We start from the raw sequence: 24,293 nt of genomic DNA on the forward strand, positions 1-24,293 counted from the left end.
GGGATTATTTTTAAGATTAGTAAAAGTACAAATATCTTCTGAAACAATGTGAGGCAGGAAGTGGGCGATGTCCATAGATTGCCCAGTGTTCAAAATAGACTTTCAGGTGTGGAGCCTCTGAAGTATTATAAAACATGCAGGTGGCATGTTTCGTTTCTGCGATCATGTACAGGAGCACCCCCCCGGCCTCCCCCATGCACTCCGCTGACCAGATTGGGACTTTTCATATCCAGTTGCTGCCTCCACTCCGGTTTTGTTCTCAGACTTGAAAAGCAGAAGGCAGGATAATTCTGTGCACAGACTTATTATGTCCTTCGACTTTAGCGACATGGGATGCCTGTCTAATTGTACTGGTTGATACGTTTTCCAAATGGTCTAATGTGGGGCAGTTAGGTGGCATATCTCATATCTCAAGATCATACGATTCTTGGGGTCTATCTTTTGTAGAGAAACCATCCCAAAGAAAATCAAATCAGATAATGGACCGCATTTCATGGCGAAAGAGCTGAAGGTATTTTTATCCAGTTTGGGAATTCAATACTTGTTGACCTCCTTATACCACCCCAGGGTAATGAGTGTGTGGAGAGATTTAACAGAACCCTCGAGGTTGCCATTTTCCTGTAGAGGCACGGGGTGCTGATTGGTTCAGGGCAGGGTTGGCAAGAGTTAACCAGGCTCCGAGACTCACTCTGACATGCAGAGGTCACCATTTGGGATGATTAGGGGATGGAAACCAAACGCCAAGATGTGCCCCTCTTGCATGGGGAGGCAGCGAGTTAAGAGTTTAGATGAGGAAATAGTGCTGGCAAGAATTAGTGTGAGTAGAGCTAGGGCCAAAGAATGATTTGATAGGCTTAGTTTAGTGTGGGAGAGGGTTTTCTGAAATTAAGGGTGGCCTGCCTAGTGCAGTGCAGAAGGGTAGATCGGATTTTTCACAGGGAATGATGGTAGAGGAGGATTTGGGTAGTGTGGTGTGTAGCAATGGAGGGCAGGTGTGGAACAAGAAGAGGATGTCGATGTGTCTGGGGAGCGTGAGGTTGTGGACAGAGAAAGGTTCCAGCTCACGATTGTTGTTGTTTTACGCAGGAAGAAAGGGAGTTGTTTTGAGTTTGTGTGATTGTATGGTGGTGGAGGTGTTGAATGTGATGTGCGTGTGTGTGTAAATGTGCAGGGTGTGCGTTGGTGAGGAGGTGATTGATGGGGCAGCCACATGTGTATGCATTGGTTTGCTTTTTGAGCTGCGCTCGGGCAAGGGAAGCCACGGAGTGCTCGTGAGCCTAAGGGCAGATTGAGAGGGATTTGCGGTTTAGAGAGTGGGGGATGAGTCTGAGGCTGTGCGCGGGCTGCCTAATTCTACCTGTCTTTTTTTTAAACCTTAAACCTTAAAACCTACTTAGATCTTTTTGCCAGGGAAGCCATTTACTTCCAACATTTTAAGAATGGAAGTATTTTGACTTCCAAAAACAGAGAATGATCTGCAGATTTTTAGGCTTGGGATTTGGGATTATTCAATTTCCACTCCCAAAGAGTTAACCGAAGCACTAACAGTAGCCATTTTGGTTGTAGAGAAGATGTTTTCTAAGAACATTAGGGAAGGGGTCTCCGTACCGCAATGCATTGAGACCATCTACATTGCCCTGCTACAGAATTAAATATGCCTTCGGATATGCCTTCAGCTAAAGGCAAAAACAGGATTTTACCAATGTCCACAACCTACTACTTCCTAAACTCGTTAGACCATTCTCCCGACATGTGCCCCCCCCCCTCCTGATTTCTGAAAAGCACAATTGTTCACACATCCCCCAATCCTCTCCCCCCTGGTGGGCTGCACCCCCTGTTGCTATTGCGATGCATCATATCTGCTCTACATCCACCACTGTCAACCCATATCGCATGACCTGCCGTGTGGAGGGCCACCTGAGCCACAGTGTGTGACCTGTAATGCATGCAGAGCATCAGGGCCTGGTCTGAAGTTGGCAACGCCCTCTCGCTGCTGCGCCTGTTGATTGGCGGCTGCAGCAGCGCCTCATTAAGTGCAATCCTCTATGCAAACCAACGGGGAAAATGATACACCGTTCATTATTGATGCACCTTTGCCCATTGTATGGTGTAATTGCGAAATGCTTAGGCAGTGCACAGCCTGGCGGCGGCAAGACCTTATAAAATACAATGTAGAAAACATTTCTGAAAACTGACCTGTCAACGGGCTCCAACGCACACGGCATCTTGTCAAAACAAGCGCTTTTGCAGAGATTACATAAGCCTATGTGTTTAATGGGGAGGGGGATGCAGGTCAGTGCAAATTCACTTATTGAAAAGGAAGGTGAAAGGTTTCCAATAGAGAGATTAGGGGGCGAGCAACAAAGGAAAAGTAGAATAGGAGCAAATTGCACGAGGAGCGGTTTGCAAAATGCAATTTTTGTCTTATTCACAAATGTTTCTTTTAACACTCTGAGCCCAATTGGAAATGTACAGTCGCCTTATTCACAGAGGGGACGTGCACATTGTTGAGGGGTTCTGCATGAGTGCAGATAATGTGCATGCCGGCCCCTTGAGCACATTAGTCATGTAGAACTGACTCGCATCTCTCCAGCGGGTGCTGGGAGGGCGTTTGACATTGATGGGCTCTAAAAGTGCCCGTCTTTGTGAAATGTCAAAAAAAGTAAACACACATTTCTATCCCTAGATAAGGGATAGAAATGCGAGCGGGACAGCAGCAGTTCATAAAGAAAATGCCCGAAAGCGTCAGCACTGACCGGCTCGTGCATTGCACACCCACTGCGCCTGTGCCAAACTGGTTCAAGGGAATGCTTTGTTTGGGTGGACGTCAAAGCACCTGCTGTCTGTATATTTGGAATGTGCCTGCACATGCCGAAGCCTTGCCTTTCAACCCCTTGCTTCGATCAGTTGCGCAAAGGGGTGAATGGTGTCCCGAAAGTGCACACCTGTGTGTATCATGGACAACTATTTTTGCCACAAGTGAAGGGCATGAGGTAGCCCATCCCATCACTTGCCCCTGGACGCATTTTGAGAATCGGCCCCTGTGTGTAAAGTGCGCATGGAACAACATTCTCATAGAAATGTTGGCGCAGCAGGTGAAAGATTCACAAGTCAGCACTTAACACCAGATGGTATCCTGTGCTTTTAACGCCAGCAATTACTTCCAACTTACTTCGATTTAAATCGATAGTTGTGGGTTAAATGTGTTAAAAGGGTGTGGTGTGGAGTTTGGGATAGGGGTAGTAGTGAAAGGGATGGGGGGCCACTCCCAATAAAAAATCATCGAAGTCCAAATTCGAAGTAATTACTGTGAAGTAATTTGCTTCTGCAAATGACCCACCAGACATGCCACAAGCTGGGAAGTTGCTCATGCTGATTTACCAGGCGCCCTTAGCGGGAGCCGCTAAGGAACCAGGAAGCTAATAGCGGGCCCGCTATTAGCTCCATCCCCATTCCCATTGAGCCCTATGGGGGCTCGAATGGGAATGGGGAATGGTTCTCGGAAAGGGGGCTTACCGGGTCCCCCAAGATTGGAATGACCTGGTAAGTCCCTATTTCGAGAACCCAGACCCAGAATGCGGTAAGGGGGTAGGCATTGTGTTCAGCATTCCACGTCAGAAGGAGCAGTATTGCAGCTGAGAAAGTGCTAGGAACAACTAATACAAACAGCATTGACAAAGCCAATCGTTTCACGGGTGATAGATAGTGCTGGTGGAGAACCACCCTTACACTGCAAGAGGAGGAGGGAAGTGAGGTCCGGAGAAGAGGGACACCGCTGGGGTGAGCAGAAGGGTGTAGGCTGGGACAGATCGAGAAGGAGAACACGGAGGGGAGGCCGAAGGTGTGCAGGAGAGCTCCAGCTAGTGAGAGCAATTGGCCTGTTAAAGAGGGGGGAGAGAACTGCAGGTTGAAGAGGTTAATTTGGCCACAAGATTCTGCCATTTAGAGCAATTTTACAAGGAGACTTTAGCGGCAGATGAGTGAACAGTAAAGAAACTGTAGGAACAGCCCCCAAAAGAATCAGGTGCAGGTCACCGTTCTTCTTGTTTCGGGCAGTTGGATGTGCAATTGAGGGCTGTTGTATGGGCAAGGGTTGAAAGCAATGTCACAGTACCCTTCAATGCAGAATGAGGAGGGAATGACCTATGACGTTATTGGGAAGTTTTGCTCGTAATTAAGTGCAATGACAAACGGGACAGTTTGTGCACCCCATCCTCGGGAGGATAGCTCAGCAGCAACGTGCTTGCCTTGAACGCAAGACTACACGGAGTAACACAGGTTCAATCCCCAGGTCCGCGCTTAGAAACCTCTGAGTATTAAGCGCGTTATAAATAACCTATCACCCATCCTGTTACCCATGTGAAAGGTGAATATGGTGGTATTGCCGTTTTTACCGGGGTCTAAGGCAGGGCTCCGTTTGTTCACTTTGGGGGAGTTGTCATGCATGCATTTGCGGAGGTGCTTATGTGTGTGTGTGTGTGTGTGTGTTCGGAGTGTGCTGTGTGTATTTCGAGTGAGCTAGAAGTGTGTGAAGTGTTTTCTGAGAAAAAACTAAATAAAGGGCAAGCCTTCCATTGACGCCACGGCTCATTTTCATTCATTTGTATAGTGGAGAGGAGGGGCAGAATGCAACTTGCTTTTCCGCTGCCTTTCTGCATACAAATGCTCCAGCATTTATGCCGGCATGGATTTTCATGCCGGCCCAAACGTAGGCATCCATTGTGCATGCTCCTTGCCATACGAGCACGGTAGGGTGCGTGTACAATTGAAATGAAACCGAGCATGTCGGGGAGGATTTCATTTCAATTGGGAACACTGCTTAACATGCGGACATGCTAAGCAGCGTTCCCAATTGAAATGAAACCCTCCCCGACATGCGAGCATGGAAAGCGGAGCTCATAAAGAAAAGTAAACGCTTCCTGCTGTGCCAGGCAGCGTTTGCTCACTTTACACTGCAGAGTGTAAATGTGAAGGGCATGTTCACCGACTTTTGCCCTTTACATTTGCACCCCACAGTGCAAATGATGAAAATTTGCCGGCGGGGACCAGGCTGAGTGCAAACATACCAGGTTCCCACTGTCAAATTACGCTCAGGAGCAACATGAGCTCCAAGATGTTTTTTCTTGAGAAAGAGAAACTTGTACAAGTCACCTCCTTCATCTAGTTAGCAATTAAGCAATATAACCCTCGCGTCGGGGGCATTACCGACTCAGATAATGCCCCGGGGCATCACCAGAGTCAGTAATGCCCCCGACGCGAGGGTTATATTGCTATTAGTACCCCGGCCCGCAAAAATTGCGTGACCGGGGCACTAAAAGCTGCAGCGTTTCGGGAGAAAAAAAGAAAAAGAAAATGGCCGCCGCCATGGAACAGGAATCCATCCCGACAGAGGGATTCCCGGCCGGGTAAGGACCCGGCGAGAGCCAATCAGAATGCGTGTTGCATTCTGCTTCACTCTCGCCGGGTACTAATTAACAATAATAACTAATTAACAATAATTCATTCTCTTTCTTTGAAGCCAGATTACGTGGTGAGAAATGACTCCCCTAAAGATAAACGGTAATGCATGCATTTATCCTACAGGTGTGAGATCTGGGCGTTGAAAACTGATTTCAATGAAAGATCTGGAAGCGGAATGTCTCTGGGCCCAGTTCACTGCCTTCCAAACTACTTGAGACAGAAGCGGGTTATGAACCGATATTCGACAGACTCAAGAAGGCTCCTATTCTGTATGTTAACAAATGCATATAGACAGAAGGTTCAAAATGAGGCTTCTTAGCACGGTTGGAGATGCAAATCAGACGTTAAAGACAAGCGGATGTAGCAAGATTTCTCAAATAATGCAAATAAATACATTGTACTACATAATGGAGCAAATGCATATAGATACAGGGCCAAAAGCACACTGCAATCCTCAGTCCCGTGAATGTGAGAAGAGCGAAGTACGGATAGACAGACTACTGCCATCAATCAACTTAGAAATCTACTGTATTTGAGATATTTTATCCAGGGGACTTGAAAGGGGACTGGTTCAAAGCCAAACCAATCCTCATTGAAGTAAATCCTGTGAGAAATAGATGGGATAAAAATATGGGCGTAGCTGCAAAGCACGCAAGGAGCCCTGGGAAAATTGACATCATCTCATATTAAATTCTCTGGCATCAGACAGAATGAGGAAACAAAGCATTATCACCCGGATGGGCAGCGAGGGATACAAAGGAAATCAGAACGTTCGAAGACCACCTAACCTTGCAGAAACAGCTAAAAACCCGGTTATTTGACTCTCCGGGATAAAAGCGGATCAGCGAGTACTACACAACAATCTATCTTACAGGGAGGCACTTCAACCCCATCAAATGCCCAAACCATATGGAGAATCCAAACTCCTATGCAAAGGTGAAAGCCCTATAAAAAGACAATAGCGTAGCTGAACAATAACCGGAGACCACCCAAAAACATACTAACCACTGCCTTTTCCACCTTCAACCACCACACACTTATCACACACAAGCAAGTGACTACTGTGCCATCCTGCTGCAACACCCAAACCTCCCATAACTCTCATGCAAACTCACAAACCCAAACAGCCGTCAACCCCCAAAAACACAATCACTGGACGCCGCCCATCCAGAAAAAAACATCCAGCGTACGAAACAGAGCACACTCAGAAAGCACACAAGCACAGGTACCCCAGGTTCTACACCCATCAACAGATGAGCACAACACCTGTCTTATACATCTCTACCTCCTTAATCAACCCACCCCACTTTACTTTTCAGAGCCACAACAGCGCCTGGGGACCATGGAGTGGCAGCGGCGCACGGTATGAATCAACATAACATAACATAAAATAACATAACATAACATAGGGAATAATGCTGGGGCCTTTCCTTCACTACACGGTTATCAGATAAGTGTAACCACCAAAAGGGCAACTGCCTTTTTGCAAGAAATCTAATTAATGAAGGAAAATTTGATCTGCAAGTGCAATGAGTAATGCACCTGTGATCAGAGAATAGGGCCCCTTTCTAAGTTCTGAGAAAGAGAAAGAAAAGGTCATAGTAACATAGACATGGGAAGACATAAGGGAAGCAATGTAGCTCATCGACGCACAAAAGAATGCACCCAGTTTGAAAGATTGCTTGTCTTCTTTCTGTCCTTCTGCTTAAACCTCACAAGATCCTCATGTTCATGATTTTAATATTTATACATCCTTCTGCATGAGATGCTGGATGACTAAAGGAGTTTTAAGTAAATAAACACACACACAAATGTCACAGTTGTCATTGGACCAGCGGTAATCCTGTAATTGTGTGTGAATAATCAGATTAGCTCAGATTGGCACTGGTGGTAGTGCGATTTTTCTCAGGTGGAAATCCTGCAGGGAAGCAGCAGCGAGCCTATTAGTCTAGACCTAATCAAAAGGCTCTAGACGTCCACCATCCTCCCCGAGGGGGATCCATTTGACATCGAAGCACACACAGACCCGCCATTTTAAATTGGGAAGGCTATGTCAGAAAGTGGTTGCAAGCAAGCATTTCAATTATGGGTGATATGGCAGACCCGTGCAACAGAAACAAGTGGATCCACTCTAGTGGGGGGTGAAATACTTCGGTGATTGTAGAAGAAGTGAACCCGGAGGGTACGCTCATCCATGTCATAAACTGCATATCACCACAGTAGTATCAGACATCTTCTAGGATGCTTTCTAGATTTTTGTTAGGTCCTCAACCATGGACTCATCCAGATGTGGTGTCAGACACTAGACACTTGATCAGTTAAGGTGTTACTTTGTTGATGAGGGTCTTTGTAGTTGGTGGAGGACCTTTCCTTCTACTTTTTCTTGGAGGAAGTCAGGTTTTCAGATTGGGATGCGATGCCCTCAGCATTGGTTGTTTTAGCAGGGCTTTGTCTGGATGCTATGGATAGGGCAAGTGTCCTGGTCTGTACCTGGGGGAGTCTAGAGCACTTGATTTATTTGACAAGTGTTGTGATTGGTTTATAGTGACTTTTTCGAATGCCATATTTTCGGAATGCAATTTTCTAGACACAATGTTGGCGACATTTTTTTCTTGAATTTTTTTTTGTAATTTTATTTTTGAAATGGGGGGGTTCCCCCCAAACCCCCGTTTTTTTATTGACACTTTTTTTTTACTAACAAAACAAAAAAACATATAAATAAAAAAAAAACATTTTAAATGTTTTTTTTCTGCATTTTGTTTTCGACAAAATTGCATTTCGAAAATATGTTTTTGAAAAATTAACCGGACACCGTTGTGATTACCTACTTAATAGAACTGGCTTGATGTTTATAAAGGTTAGAGGTAAATGAGCAACGCGAGCAGGGGCAGAGGGTGAGGATGAGATTTAGTTTCAGTTTAATACTGGCTCTGAACTCCTGACCTCTTCAGTTAAGGTCAGTTCTGACGAGTGGGCGTTTCTTTGAGATTCTGGGGCAGGGATTTCTGCAGATATATCAAAGACTTTTAGCAGAGTATATGGTATCCTGATGTTTTAAAGCTCTTTTGCTTTTGTAAATCCTGTTGCACATATTGCAACTTAACTTTTTTTTGTTAAATTTGCCGGAATGTAGTCCGTAGCATTTTAGTTTATGACCGTTTGTTTTGGGAAACCCCTCCTTTCTTGAATCATGTATTCATAGCTTTTCCTTGTGGCTTGTGTTTGCCATGTACTAAAAGGAGCAAGGCACACAGTGTAGTCATGATACTGAGTTCCCACTAGGTGGTCTCCAGGGTGTTTGAATCAGTTTGGCTGACACCATGTTAGGCGAAGGATGCTTTGAAGCAGCGTTGTCCAACTCCAGGCCTCGAGAGCGGGATCCATGTTGGGTTTCCAGGATACCCCTCATTAATATTCATGAGGTAAATTTGCATACAATGATTCTAAATGTATACACATATTTCCTTAAGAATATTAATGAGGGATATCCTGAAAACCCATCAGGCTCCCAGCCCTCGAGGCGTGGAGTTGTTTTTGCAGTGTTAAATAGGGTTGTTTGGGTTTAAAGTGGTGGGAGTGAAAAGCTAACTAGGTGTGTTCTTATTGTGGTGGTGTTTTTTTTGGATTAATGGTGGTTGTATAATGGGTGAATGCCATATGAAGCAAAAATGGAGCATAATCCTAGGCATGTTCAAGATTCAGGCTAGAGAAGATAGGAAATCATTTGGGAAAGCCTAGGGTGACTGAACCATGTGGAGCAGATCTGTTGGAGAAAGATCCACTAACAGAAATGTCATTAGCTTTGACCGTGCATTGGTGCAAACAAACACTGGACTTGGCAGCCTGTTACTGGTGGGGCCTTTCAACGTTAGGGATGTCTGTAGTGGCCTGAAAAGACTGGAATGTAGTCAATGATTCAGACATATGTCCCAGTGGGATGAAGGCGCATGGGAGGCACCATATAATGACATGCACAATTTGCCTTAATCCCAGACACTAGATGGGATTCAGATAGTGTAAATCAAACCACAGGGCTGGGGCCTGCGCCCCACGCCTGTGCACACGGATTGCTGTTTATTGGGAAAGGATAGATTGATGGGAGCAGGCCTATGGAAGGTGTTAATATGTCACAGATGCAAGATCCTCATTCTCGAACTCAATATGTGAGTAACTGTAGAATATTAAAATAGCTATAGAAAAATAAATGCTTTTACAATGTTTTGTTTACGCATATAATTTGGCATATTGGTGAACAAAAGTATTTATGTGAGAACTGAGAGCAAAATACCAGAATTATTTTCATCCTGCAATTCATTTCTACTCAAACTAAAGCATGTCATGGAGGGAAAGATGAAACAGAGATAGAGAGAGATACGGAATACAACCTATTAAGTAGCTGTGCATAACACTAGCATGGTCACCCTTACCCTTTACAGTGAGACTATGGGGGTCATTACGACCTGGGCGGTAAGGGATACCGGGCACTGGTAAGGAGACCGGTGCCGGTGATCCCTTACTACCCGATTCCAAGGTCCCTTGGCGGGGACCGTAAGGAAGGTGTGGTCTGACCACACGTCCCTTACGGGTCCCGCTAAGGGACCAGGGTGCTAATAACGGGTTTGCAAGTCGCGAGCCCCATAGGGGCTCAAATGGGAATGGGGAATGGTTAGTTCAATGGGGACTCACCGGTCCTGCCAGGGTCGGACTACACCAGTAAGTCCCCATTGAACGAGACCGGACACGGGCACGGTATGGGAGGCAGCCATGGAGCTATTCACCCATCTCGTAATGAGGCCCTATAGTTTATGCCACTCTGTGATCATTACCACACATCCTGCTGTGAGTCTGCGACTCTAGACAAGTGTGAAAGAACACGTGATGACTGATACATGAAGAGCGCAGACCGCTATTCCTGTAGACACTCACCAGGCGCAGCATTCGTGTCTCACGTGGGGAACAGGGAGGTGTTGATTCTGCTCCTGAGCACAGAGTGAGAGAAGCGGGGTCTTTTTTCCTTTAATCTCCGCAACCCGCCTGACCTTCCTGGGACCCTTCTCTAATGTTTTTTCTCCACTTTCAGGGAGGCAGTCCGTCGATCAGCGGCACTCTGTATTCTCTGATGTCTTCAGACGAGGAATTAAGCTTCACAGATTAATAACATCGCCATTACTAAGATGTGCCGATACAAGAGTATAGATGCGATTGTGTGAGTTTAGGAAGGGGAGGACATACTTTAGGATTTGTAGTTTTAAAAAAGAAAGAAATAGCTTCAGATTTCATTTGTGAACCAGAAAAAGGTCACTGCCACCTTGATGCCCTGAATTCTTACATCCGAGTACGGGATATGGTAGCAAAGCATAGCTTCTCTCCAGTAGTCTGAATGTCATAACTCATTGTTGATGGCCACACCAGCGCTATGCTTAGATGTGAGTGCGGCCGCACACACCCGATTGCTGATGCTTAAACTAAGGGTGATTAAACGAGGCCCAGAATCAGGTGGAGTGAAACGTGAGCGTCATCCGCATGCGTGGAAAATTGAAGGTTGAAGGCTCTCATCAGCTAGGAACGGGGCCAGACATGCACACTGAATATGATGGTGAGAGCGAGGAGACACGAGGACTTCTTCAGTCAGGGGTGAAACAATCAACAGGACAGAAGATCACAGCCCCGCAACCGTCAGTCAAAATGGAATGGAGCCATTCCAGTACCGTTGAATGCACGTGTGTGCATCTCCACCACTGACACTAACATGAACAGGCCTGGTGTGCACCAGCTGACACTACCCCCCCCTCTCAAAAGCCTCTATATTGTGCTGTCTCTGAATGCGCCATTTTACGTACAGCTGGTATGTCATACCTTACAGTATGTGGATGTCCGTTCACACCCCCACCCCTGTGACAGAATGCTATCTATGGGGAGTACTTTCCCGAGCTCCTTTGATTTTTGCTGTGCAAATGGAAGGGGGGTTTCCTCTGCATCTGAGCGTGTGCTTCCCAAAAGGCTCATTCTCCACGCAGGCTCTGTGGCTAAAATGTAATGTGAGTGGGGGCATGGAGCTGGTTTGGGGCCTGGCTACTAGGTAATATAACCCCTACCATTCATACAGTGCAACGGTACATACTTATGCGAGTTGAGCATCTTTCATGCACGCAGGTATGTGCATCAAAGGTGCAAATGCAGAGACAGTGTACACGTTTCACACGTGTTTCCTTTTTTAATGCTCACCTGGCACTGAGGGAACCCCATCATATCATACATATTTTCACCAACCTGCTGAAACTTAATGCATTATAGCAGCAATGAAGCCCCCTTTTGGCAGTGCAGCCCCATCCACTCTGACAGCTTACATTGGCAGAGTGTTTTTGCTTGTCATATCTGCTGGTAATATCCAACATTGAAAGCTTTAGGCCTCATATACCAAAGACGCTTTTCTTTAAAGCAATTGGTCTGAGGTGTGCAAAGAAATAGAGCTATGGAACAATTTCACATTTGCTTTTTTTTGGAAATGTGTGGATGGAAAACCACAGTTGTCTTCAGATCAGTGCAATGTCCATTGACTTCCTTGGTGGCGGATCCGTGGCCTCCTTTACATTAGAGGCTAGGTTGCATTAAAGATAAGCTATATCCTATGAAAGATGAATATGGTTGTGTAAAAGGAATTGGCAGCATTGTCAATCACGAATTTGCTGTTTAAAGGTATTGTCTGCCTGCCTAGCTTTCATGCTGAGAAGATGAATGGGCCATATGCTGAAAGCTTCTTCCCTCTAGTTTGAACTTTCAACTTGTGCAGCTGCTCTCGGGAGGTTCTTTGTGCCCTGAATGAGGACTGGACACCTCTCACCGGTGTGGAAGGGCTGCTTACTGAGCAGGGCTGGACTAGTGGGCATTTCAGGGCAACCTGACAGCCAGGTGTTTGGCAGGCTTAGGGAAGACAATTGCACATGACACTCTTTTCTGTAGCAGACAAGGATGGAGCAGAGTTCAGAGTGGCGAGAAGGCAAGTGCCCCAAAGAAGGAACATTCTACCAGCTTGGAAAATGCCCTTAGCATCACTTCTATTGAACCCATGTGATTTCACGCAGACTAAGAACTCTGGGTCTGTCAGAGCACAGAGCGAACACTTTGTAATGTTGCAACGTGACAATAGTCCATTTCTGGCAGACAGGCATGGACATCCACCAATCCTCCATCAGATTTCGTTCTGCTACATAAGGAGTGAGCACTCTTCACCCTGTTGAATCTTATTAGACCTGATCGCGTTCCAAGTGCCCTCGCATAGGGTCCTAGATAAGCTTATAATAGGAGATTGATGCATCGGGTGAACACTGTGGCTTCCTTCTGGAAGAACACAATGCCTGGCTCCTGCCAAAGAGCTGGGCCACAGGAAGCCCACTGTAGCCGCGGTTGCAAGCCTCCTCCAAGTGGCCGTGGACCATTTATCTGGCTGGGAAGTATAGCAATGGGCTCCAATTCTTTAAGGGAATCCACCCTGTGTTCTAAGTCCAACTGCATCACCGCAGGCATTTTGCTGTTGCTCCTCATACTAACTTTTCATCCAGGAAGAAAATGAGACAGTCTTGGGACTGCAAGCCACGGTCCAACCCCTGATTGAATCCCTTGATGCCTCACACACCTGGCTGCCTTATCAAAATGAGCCACCTGTTATGTTACATCAAGATGTCTGGACGGAATCATTTATTTCTCCACTTGCAAGGAGAAGTGCCAAGAAGCCTTTTTGGCGCTGTTAAGTCTGCTTAAGTGACTGCAGTTCTGAACCTTTGTACTAAGTGCCCCGTTCCAAGCCATTCCAGGTACCTTGTCCCCCTGACTTGGGCCCTGGAGATTGGTTTGATCACCTTTTTCTACCTTGTTATGTGTTGTCACTATTTAATTCCTGTCCATATCTTCCCTTCAGGCTTTTCTGTGTACTCGCCTTACAGGGCTGGGGTTTTTCTGTTTTTATTAGTTGTCTATGTTTAAGTAAAGTACATATTTGTATAGAACCTTGCTCTGACATTTCTTTTATTTGGTACCTACTGTATTCTAAAATAGAAGGGAAGAAAATATGCAATTAACTTTCTATCTCTTATTTTTCATGACGATAGTACCAATTAGTCCACTTGGGTTGTAAGTTTGGACACATCGCTTAGAAGCCTTTCCTCTTCCTTGTGCTTCTTCTGGTCAGTATCAGGTTTCGCCGCACCCGCAAATCCCAGACATTATTTTCTTTTCGTCGTCCTATTTCATTTTCAGCAGGATTGGTTCCCCTTGTGTTTGTTTTTCCTTGTATCATTTTATATTTCCCGTCATCACATTACTTTTTTTCTTTCAGTTCTTTAGCAATATTTCTTCAGCCGGTCACTCTTCCTCCATGTTCTCCGGCATTCTGTTCCTCTTTTCTTCCTTATTTTATTTTTGCAGCCCTTTGTCTCTTTTCATCGTCACTTTGTATTTCCTGGAATAATTCTTTTACTCGTGATCTTTTCCCTCCTTTTCTGTCTCTCTTAACTGGCTCTCTTCTTGTTTTGGAACTTCCTTTTTTAGTTGTGGCTGCAAGGTGCTGTAAGTGACCTTCCTTCATTCGTGTAAAGCTACAGATGTTTGCGTTGCTGTTCCCGCATGGTTGAGATTTCATCCAATCTGGTATTGCCTGATGCTGCTGGCCGAACTCAGCCACCGGTATGAAAGAGTACCCTGTCCCGGCCCTTCCGCAAAAAACACACAGGTTTTGGCAGAATGGATGCACCTGACAAGTAGGCTTCGTTTGCTTTCAGTTGAAAGCCCTGCCCCTTCTGTCAAACCCATGGCCAGTTTGACAGAAGGTTAGAGGCCGGGCGTCCAGAGCCAGCCTGAACCCCCAGCCCTATGCATCTACTGTGCTGTTAATGGCAGCAGGCCTGGGAAGCCTGTAAGGAGTGGGTGGGGATGAGGGAGGGGTGGTTCTGGGACATTTCTCCTGAGGCTATCTTCTCTGTCCTTGCAGTGCTATTTGTGCAGATTTGGGGTCACTGTACTAACTGGATTCATGGCATACACTCGGACTGTGCTAACTGAGCATATTTGAATGGGCCCTCACTGTGCTAAGTAGACCTATGAACTCGTGTCCTACTGTGATAAATGGGCCTCCTGGATGCTTCCCGTAATGGGTAACTCAGTGTGCTGGGTTCTGACTGTAGTTTGCTAAGAGCGCATATTGGAATCTGACCTTACTGTGCTAACTGGGCGGATTACATTTGATCTGACAGTAATCCTTGGGCATTCTGGTTTCTGCACTTGCTGTGCTAACTGGGCACGTGGAACCATGCCTCCACTGTGCTAATGGGCCATCGCGTAATGTACCATTACTTTACTATCAGCACATACTGGAATGTGCTTTACTGTGCTCACTTGAAGTTTGGAAGCTAGCATACTGTTATACTGAATCAGCCCTTATTTTGTCATTAGAGCGACTCTGCACCAAGGAAATGAACTCGTTTTGGGAGAGATTCACTCTCCAAACTTACCGTGAGCAAGAGAAAATACCAAGAGGCCTTAGGATAATCATTTTCCCAGACTTCGACAACCCGGAAGCTGCGGATCTAGCTGGGAAAGGGGGTGATAAGGTAGTAACTGGCTCTAAAGTCATGCTTGAACTCCTAATTGGGCTGAATGTATTAATACATCACCAACAAATATAAAGCTCCATGACTGCTGCAATTCTTTGTAAAATCTGTACCCAACCATACAAAGAGTCATCACTTCACTGAAATAGCTCCTGGGTGACAACAGTTCTTCACCCCCAATTCACTCTATCCCTCGCCAGGACAGAAGAGCACGGTCTTGTAAGAACCCCCTCCCCAGCAGCAGGTTCTACTTACTTGCATAAGACCAGCGCAGTGATCTGCAAATTCCACTGCTCTACCCACCCCGCGCTCCGTAATACACCATTACTTTACTATCAGCACATACTGGAATGTGCATTACTGTGCTCATTTGAAGTTTGGAATCTAGCCTACGGTTATACTGAGTTAGCCCTTGTTTTGCTTACTGGTTATACTGGAATGGACCATCACCAGGCTAACTGGGCATACTGGAGTCAGGTCTTAATGTGCTAAGTGTCCGATGGAATGGATACTGACTATTTTAACAGTTCATACTGGAATCTAGCCTTATTTCGTTATCTGTGCATACTGGAATGTAGCCTTATTTCGTTATCTGTGCATACTGGAATCTAGCCTTATTTCGTTATCTGTGCATACTGGAATGTAGCCTTATTTCGTTATCTGTGCATACTGGAATCTAGCCTTATTTCGTTATCTGTGCATGCTGGAATCTAGCCTTATTTCGTTATCTGTGCATACTGGAATGTAGCCTTATTTCGTTATCTGTGCATGCTGGAATCTAGCCTTATTTCGTTATCTGTGCATACTGGAATCTAGCCTTATTTCGTTATCTGTGCATACTGGAATCCAGCCTTATTTCGTTATCTGTGCATACTGGAATGTAGCAAACTGGAACCTGGCCTTACTGTTATAACTGGGCATTATGAACTGTGGTTTTACTAAATGGGTTGCGGCATTGCTGTGCTATTTGGGAATAATGGAATGTGTGACTGGTCTGCTCATTGTGCATACTGCATCTTGACATACTCTGCTAATTCAACATTACATATTCTGAGAAGGATTTTCGAACTGGCATGAGTGCACGGAATTATTTTGCTGAGTGGGCCTAAGGGAACCTTGCACTGTTGTTCTAATTGGGCATAAAATAATCTGGCACTGCTATGCTAACCGTTCATAATGGACTATGCCCCTACTGCTGTGCTGTCTGGGCATAATGAAGTCTGGCCATCCTATGCTAACTGTGCACAATGATGATTTTATTATTTCTATTGTTTGATTCTAAACAAAGCTTTACACATTTAGAATGTTAACATTTTTCAGTGTTTTACAGATTTAAACATTTACAATTTACAACTTTAGGATTGAAAAATTATAACATTTTAGGATATCACCTTTTACGGCTTTTACAATTTTAAAGTGCAACAAGAGCCAATAAGACTCAATCTAAGAACAAATACTCTAAGATTCCCTGTGCATAATAGCATCTGGCTTTGCTCTGTGGTAAGCTGGTTTTACTGTACTAAATGGCACCGATGGACTCTGGCACTGTTGTGTCAACTGGGCACAGGCATCTAGCAATGTTTTCTAAGTAGACATGTGGACACCTGTTCCTACTGCTAAATTGGCATATGGAGTCTGGTTCTCCTTTGCTAACTGGGCATAATGGGATCTAATAGCATTGTGCTAATTTGACATGATGGAATCTTGCACTGCTACGATTATTCAGCAGAATGAAATCTGCCCATGTTACGTTACCAGGGCATAATGGAACCTGGCACAGATATCGTCCCTAGCCATTGCCAGGACAAGGATGGGAGAATTTGACCTTGGATAACAATGTTGTGAGTATTTGGGGCTTTGATGCCAGTGATGGTGTGTATAAATGGGCTTTTGATAACATGTACTAGGAATGGTGCGAGTATATGGGCTGTTAACGGCAATAACCTGTATATAGTGCTAAACCTTCCATATGGTGTGGCTACCATAGCATTTCACGCCCATACCTAACACATGAGTGGGCCCCCTGGAGCAAGGTGGCAATGGCTTGACATGTGCGTGTTTATCACGGGAAATGATGCCAATGCCAGACAAATGCCTGCATATTTAGTCCACCTCTGCCAACACCAATTGCTTTCTCAATGCTTCTTTTCCTAGTAACACACATTACAGAGAGCTGCCCCGTTACGAGCCTGGGCGATTCAATAGTAGAAGCACGTGTTTGAGGTTGTGGGTTAGTGGGGTGAGGGGGTCAGATGATTCATGTACAAATGGGCATCAATTGTGTAATATTGGCAGTAAAACATGTTCAGGGTTTAACATTTCAGTGGCTGAGGCCAAACCCTGCATAGTGACAAGCGGCTCCTCTGTAATAGTACGAACGCAACCCAAAAGGGAATGCCAGTCTAAGTCAACCTCACAGAATGTGTCTCCCCTTCACTTTTGCATGTTACCATCTCATGAAGATGTTCTCTGAGACTTTGAAAGCTAATGCATTTATAACAGTTTCAGCTAGCTCAATTAAAAGGCATCAAAACACTGTTTATTTTTAAACTGCACTAACATTGTGACCAAAGTTTTTTGCATAAAGGAATATCTAAATGGTCTTGCCACTGTCTATTGACACATATATTTAGCTCTGTGGTAAACTATCAGTAGTCTTCTGGTGCACAGAGATATCATTTAGGGTTCGCCAGAGGTCGCTCTTGCGACCCCCGAGGTCTCCCTTGCTACCCCTAAAAAAAAAAAAGAAAAAAGACTTTTTTTCCCTGCAAATTCAAGGTCCTGGGCTGTGGCCAATGCCATGTGACTCTTTGTTTCTAGAGTGGCTGCCTTTCTTGTTCAGGCTTCTTAAAACAAAATTCAAAAAAACGGTGGGTTCCAGAAGTGTAACACTTTGAGCAGTGAACCTAAATAAGAAAGAATAGGAATACCAAATAATGTGTCTTTCTGGAATTCTATACAATAATTGCTAGGCTCATTAAAGGTTTATTTCAGGCACACTTCAGGGGGTGAGTCACTGATTTAGTCTGTTCTGAAACACCTAAAATTCACAATGCAGACAAAACGCCTCCAAAAACCATTTAGAGTAGAATAAGCATCCATTTCGGACTATGTATTTTGCTTTTCTCAAGTTGCATTTTCTGCCGATACATATGGTGATCCATTCTTGTATGAAATGTATATCACGTTACAGTGATATTGTAACCATATTTTTCATAGTGTACTTAGAAACAATGCTATGTGATGCCACTTCCTGTTTTGTTAAGGGGTAAATGGTTGTGTTCCATCGCTTCCCGTGATGTCACTTTGGGGTGGGGTCAAATGACATCACTTCCTGTGATGACATCAGAGAACAAGGGTCATGTGATGTCACTTCCGCCACCCCTGGCATTTTGGTGAAATGACGTCCCCTGCTGGTGCACTCAGTTTAGCAATAATAGCAGTGTTGGCAAAGACGCTTAAATACAATTACATTGAAATACTTCTTGACCTCCTCTGAGACCATCCGAAGGCTCGGAATGTGCACAAGAACTGCTGTTAGTGACGTCTTCTGAGCATTCTGATTTCCGAAACAGACAGGAAAACAGCAGAACGCATGCGTCTGCATTTAAGAAACAGAGATGCCAATGTACAGCAGGATTTCTTTCAACAGGACACGTTCTGCCCACGCTCCTCACTGCACATGTACATGAAAGGCCATATCCAATTTAACAGATGGAGAAACCATTTACTTTCTCATGGCATCGAATATATGCTCATGATAAAACCATTCCAGTTAAAGCAAGTTTACTATAAAAATGCTTACATTAGAAATACAACCTTTTTATTTAAATACTATAAAAGGAAACCTCATTTAATTTACTGAAACGTTTGTTCCTTTACCATAGTATTACATTTGTGCTATTTATTTCCCTATCACAACTCCAGGACCTTAATTGCTATTACCACTATGGGGATGAGGGAGCATGATTTTAATTTAATTTAATTGTTTTTTATAACGCACCTAATACCATACCTGAATTGGGTTTCTAAGTGCGTATCTGGGATTCGAACCTCTGTTGCTCTGCGTGTTCTTGCTTCGAAGACCAGCACGTTGCCCCTGTGATATCCACCGTTCACGAGTGGTGAAATATCGTCGCCTGGAAGCTACATTAACATGAGCCACTTACATGGATTCATGTATATTCAGCCAATGATAAAATCCCGAAATGACCGTGGCTTGGCAGAAATGTGGGTTCATGCTTGCGCTTTCCTCTGGCAAGTGTACCAACGGCACACTACCCCAACAAGGTTTCTCATTCGAACAAGGCTGGCCTTCAGTCTAGCACTGCCACCGTGGTGTGCCATGGACCATTCATGCCAGCAGCACATACACTGCAGAACATGAGCTCACCCTGGATGTCTATGGGTGGGCATGTGGTAAAGGGGCCCATGTTCTTCTTCTGATCAAGGCTAAATGAAGGGGCATTGCGGGAGAATGCCATGAGATCAGATGGAATTATGATCCAACATTTCCATCAAGTAACAGCATAGCAACAAGCAGTTTCATAGTCCCCTCTAGGCTCGAGGCATGCGGGGACTGAGGGGGTGGTTGCATTCTAGTACTGCCTCCACTGCCCCGTGGCCTATTAGAGCTTCTTCCAGAGAGCGGAGGGAAACCGCCGCTTAGTGAGGTGACTGCTCCAGACAGGAGATTAGAGGCCTGACGCTGAGAGGCTGCGACGGGCTGGTGGGAATCTGGTGCAAGCCGCTGGCTGCTCATTGAAGCCGCCGCAGAGTGTTTGCTGCCGAGCAGCTGCCGGGCCTGAGCTTTCCGGCTAAACCCGGCGGTGCATGCTCAATGACCCTGCCGTGGGCCTACTACCAGAGTTGCCATGAGCACTCAAAGTGAGGGAGCATCTTTCGTGTGGGGCCCATGGCATTGATGTGCTTATGTGTGTGTTTGTGCTGTCTGTCTCAAACCGGATCTAAGTGTTATTCAGACGTTTTGTAACCATAGCGCACCACAGCATAGTATAGCATAATATATCTTCGAACACAGAACTTTGTACTTTTCTTTCAGCAGAAAGGGAACGATTTTACAGCAGAAAGATGTGCAAAATATTTTATGCAAGGGCAACTTTTGTGGTAACTTTGAAAATGCAAGTGACAATATCTGGTTTAGATGTGGTTTATCCGAATGACAGGCCGTAGGGGGCGTTCTTCCTTCTAACTCGTGCATTTGAAGGATGCGAATGTGCAGGGCCAGTGGCACCATGCCGGGGCAGCACACTGAAGGCCCCAGGCCGCTTCGGCTCTCCTGGCCAGCAGGTGCTTCAGTTTGCATGGAGGATTAAAGGAGGCCTTATTCCGGCCATCTGTTGTGTGTGTTTGTTAGACTTTGGTTGGGAGCTGGTCAGTGCTTTAGGAATTTCCCACATTTGCAAAGGGCTCTCGACGAGCTTTCTCCATAAATGCATTCCACATCATTCCCAGCCAGACAAAGGTGCAGAAGTGGAGGAAAAAATGCAGCCTGTTCTCTAAAGAGCCCCGTCTGCCTCTCGCTCTGCTGAAAGCCAATTAGCATTTCAGCTGGCCAATTTGTTCTCGAGGAATGAAGTGCTGCGCTTTTCAATGCGCTGCCGCCCACTTGGGGCAGTTTAGAATCGGCCCTTGTGTAATCCCCTCAAAGTCCCGCTCCCCCCCCCCAACATTGTTTGTGTCGGCAGACATAAATAGCTAATCAAGCAAAACAATCTCGCTTTTCTGGAGCAAGGAGGCACAACATGGCTGGCCACATGAACACGACCCTCTAATGGGCCGATGATAGTTATTACATTGCCATCAGGTCTGACAGAATGTAAAAAGCTCTGGACAGACCCAAACCAAGCATGCCACAGAAAGAAATATCTGCCTATTGAAACCTGGGCCCAGATCATCTAACATTTGCACCAGTGCTAAACATCGAATAATTACTTAGATAATACGTAACAGACAACATCCGTATTGCTTCAAGGTTTGCACTAGGGCACAAATGCATCGGAATGTTGTTGTACAATGTTTCCTGCAAAACACAAAGTGTTCACTACATTACTTTTCATGTATTGCAGTAAATATAGTAAATAAGCAGTTTACATCATTTTTGCATGAGCGGTTTCTTTTTTTTTAGATAATACAGATATGGACTAAATCACTAGTGCTGGATTCATTTGCTCCATTTCACGCAGGGACAGCATTTTGATCATCTGGCCTCAGGTACCATTTTGAAAAACTTGACCAGTGATGCAGATTGCGCTAAACTGTCTTCCGAATAAAACATATGTATGTGCTTTAAGTTTGTCCTAATTTAGTAATTATAATGTCTGCTTTCCTCCGAAAATCAAGTTGGGCAGGGTGCATTTCTGTTCTGCCCGACATGCAATGCACTCTTCGACATGATGCAAGACCCTTTGCCTCATAGATTGGCATCCAGGTCATGTATTTCTGTTTCCCCACCACATTGCTGATAGCCCTAAAGAGAAACGAATGGCATCCCTCCACTCTCTCCACAGTGTGGCGCTAGATGCAAACTGCACTGCCCACCCACAAGCTTTTTTCCTGAGCACATAGTGACGAATTATCGATGGCTTGGCATCGTTAAGCTTGTGTATACTATCAGCGACAATGTGGCAACAGCATTTTTTTTACTGTAGTTTTGTGGTTTTGGGAGTTTAAAGCACTACAATAAAAAAAAATGTGATTAGCAGCATTACATTTAACTCAAAATGTAAGCCAACTACTAATAATGAACTACTGTGCATTTTATTCCTTTCTGGAAGCAATTAGCCTCGCAGTGTGGTAGCTGAGGCGATCTGCCCATGTGCTTGGGAGGTTCTGGTCTTCCCATCCAGAATCAGACTCCCCCCCCCATGAGCAGTGCTATTTGTTTTTCGTTTCAGTTTCACGGTTTTTAAATGACAGCAATTGAAAAGCACACTGATTTATTCAGATGTTTTCTACTTTATGATTTTTCTTAAAGTATTTTATTTGCAATATTTAAGGCTACACATCCACAATCCCATGCATTTGGCAGACACATGAAAACCCAGGCTGCTCCCGAGTTTGTGATGAGCTGAGATGTGGCAATGCCAAAGGGACATGTGGTGTCATGCCGGGATAATCCCAAACCTGGTCATGCTTCCATGGACTTTCTAGCCCCACCGTTTGTGGTGTAGCGCTTTGAATGCCAGCTTCTGAAAATCTATATTTAAATAATACAGCCCTTTGACGATTGGCCAACAAAATAGGCGAAGGTACTGATTGATTATTTGATATTGTAAAAAAATAAATATATAAACAAATATGCAAAATGGTTTTGATTACGGGGACGATGCTACAAGGGCGTGCAGAACTGTCCACCCAAGTATAAAATGGCGTACTATTAAAGGAGAGTGCCGGGACTTTTTTTTTTATTGTCCCTACGGTTCGGCCATGTGTTTTTAAGCATAACTCGGTAGATCGTAGAAAACTTTCCTATGGACCTTACCCGACTTTTCGTCCATTAACGCACTCGAAATCAGCCGCCATTTTATGATAATCCTATCACTTGCCGCATCGCCCTGGCTCACCTGCTTTTGCGGCACTAAATCAAATCCCCCGCCCCTGAGCCTGACATCAGCAGACGCGTACCGCCCATTTCCCAACGCCAAAGCACGTTTCGTGTCAACAATCGCTGCGCCTCAGCTAATGAAGTGTCGCCATGGAAACGGCAGGACGCCTCTTTCCTCAATAAGTATAAACACACCGTTTCACAACACACAGCAGCAGATTTTCGATTCCATTACTCTCGCTGTGTTACTTTGAGTATTCTGTGACTCGTTTCTGTGCTCTGGTCAGCTACCTTCGTTGATTGTAGCCCGTGTGAACAGATACCAGTACCACCGCTATAAATTATTTTACTTTCTTTACCACACAATGGCTACAATAATGCCGTATATGTACGAGCCCGAGTACACCGAGGAAGAACTACTGGAAAGGCAAGCACGCGAAAACGATGGGGATTCGGACGGCAGTTGGGAGGACCAGTCAACGGATGAAGAGCCTGGACCATGTTGCATGGACGGCGTCTCCACCTGGTGCACGTGCAATCGGTGCGAGCTAATGCCAACTGAGGAGGAGAACTGCTGCTGCCGTGAAAATTCCGGGTGCTTGGCCTACATTTCGGAAGGCGAGCCAAGTCCGCAATGCATCACCGAGCTGCCAGAGTTCAGGGAAGCCTGCCTCTCACGGACAGTGTTGAGGATGATGATGGTGCTTATGCACGAACTTTGCGGCACTGTTCGTCCGCGTAATCCGAGTAACGAGTAAGTATACTCTGGTTGTGATGTCAGTGATGCCACTACTATTTCATGGTCGTCTCCCACATATAAAACTACATCTACATATCATTCGAATGCATGTAAATTGGTTCCATGTTGTGCATTTTCTAGATAGAATTTTTTTCAAAGCAGAATGACATTTTTGTACCTGAATCGACAGTGATAAGAAAGTTGTCATTTTAATACAGTTTGCATCTTTCATTTTCACAGGTGGTACAGGCTGGTGGCCTATCGTTGCTTCACTTGGTGGCTTCACGGGAGGCTCGGACACCGCGTTCGGAGAGTAATACCTGCCTGTGCGGTACTTGCCATTAGACAACATTTCCCCAGCGACAGTGGACAATACCGCGGCTTTTCCCGGGATGTGCTGCAACCGCAACTTTACAATGTGTAATGTTTATTATTTATGTTCAATTGAAATTAAGATCTAAAATAAAACCCAACATATATTTTAACAATGGTTGTTTTGATTTTTTAAATGAATCTAGTGTGTCTCCATTGAATAGTCTTCCTGTGCCTTGTCTTGTCACACCACATGTCTCCGGCCAGCATCCTCCCTCACGCTGGCCGCCCACCTTCAATCCACATAACCGTTGAACCCATATGCAGCAGACATACATATGTTATTTTGCGGGTTGGCATCAAGCCTCCCGGCCTTGCCTCCTCCCCCAAAAATACTTACCACACCACTTTGTTCAGGGTCTCCAGGGTGAACTGCACCCATATATTCTCCTGGGAGGCTGAGGTATTTATAAACTCACCCCCCTGCCTTCCATGTACTAGATCCTGCAGCCTGCCTCTTGCATGCAGTTAGATGGCCTCTCCTTGGTGAGGCCCTACGGCAAACGAGTCTTGTCTGCAGACCACCGCCCCAATCCACCCCCCGCCCTATCAA

At 45.2% G+C, this 24,293-nt stretch overlaps 1 protein-coding gene and 1 long non-coding RNA gene across 3 annotated transcripts in view; one reads left to right on the top strand and one right to left on the bottom strand.

Annotated features, from left to right (window-relative positions):
- Positions 1-24,293, bottom strand: part of LOC138511752 (uncharacterized) — a 452,837-nt gene that overhangs the window by 398,550 nt on the left and 29,994 nt on the right. The gene's annotated exons all lie outside the window — the stretch shown is intronic.
- The window catches only part of ADGRV1 (adhesion G protein-coupled receptor V1), a 2,479,945-nt gene that overhangs the window by 1,446 nt on the left and 2,454,206 nt on the right, over positions 1-24,293 (top strand). The window lies entirely within an intron of this gene.

This window comes from Ambystoma mexicanum, chromosome 6p (assembly GCF_040938575.1).
Source record: "Ambystoma mexicanum isolate Mex_15411 chromosome 6p, UKY_AmexF1_1, whole genome shotgun sequence".
Classification (NCBI taxonomy): domain Eukaryota; kingdom Metazoa; phylum Chordata; class Amphibia; order Caudata; family Ambystomatidae; genus Ambystoma; species Ambystoma mexicanum.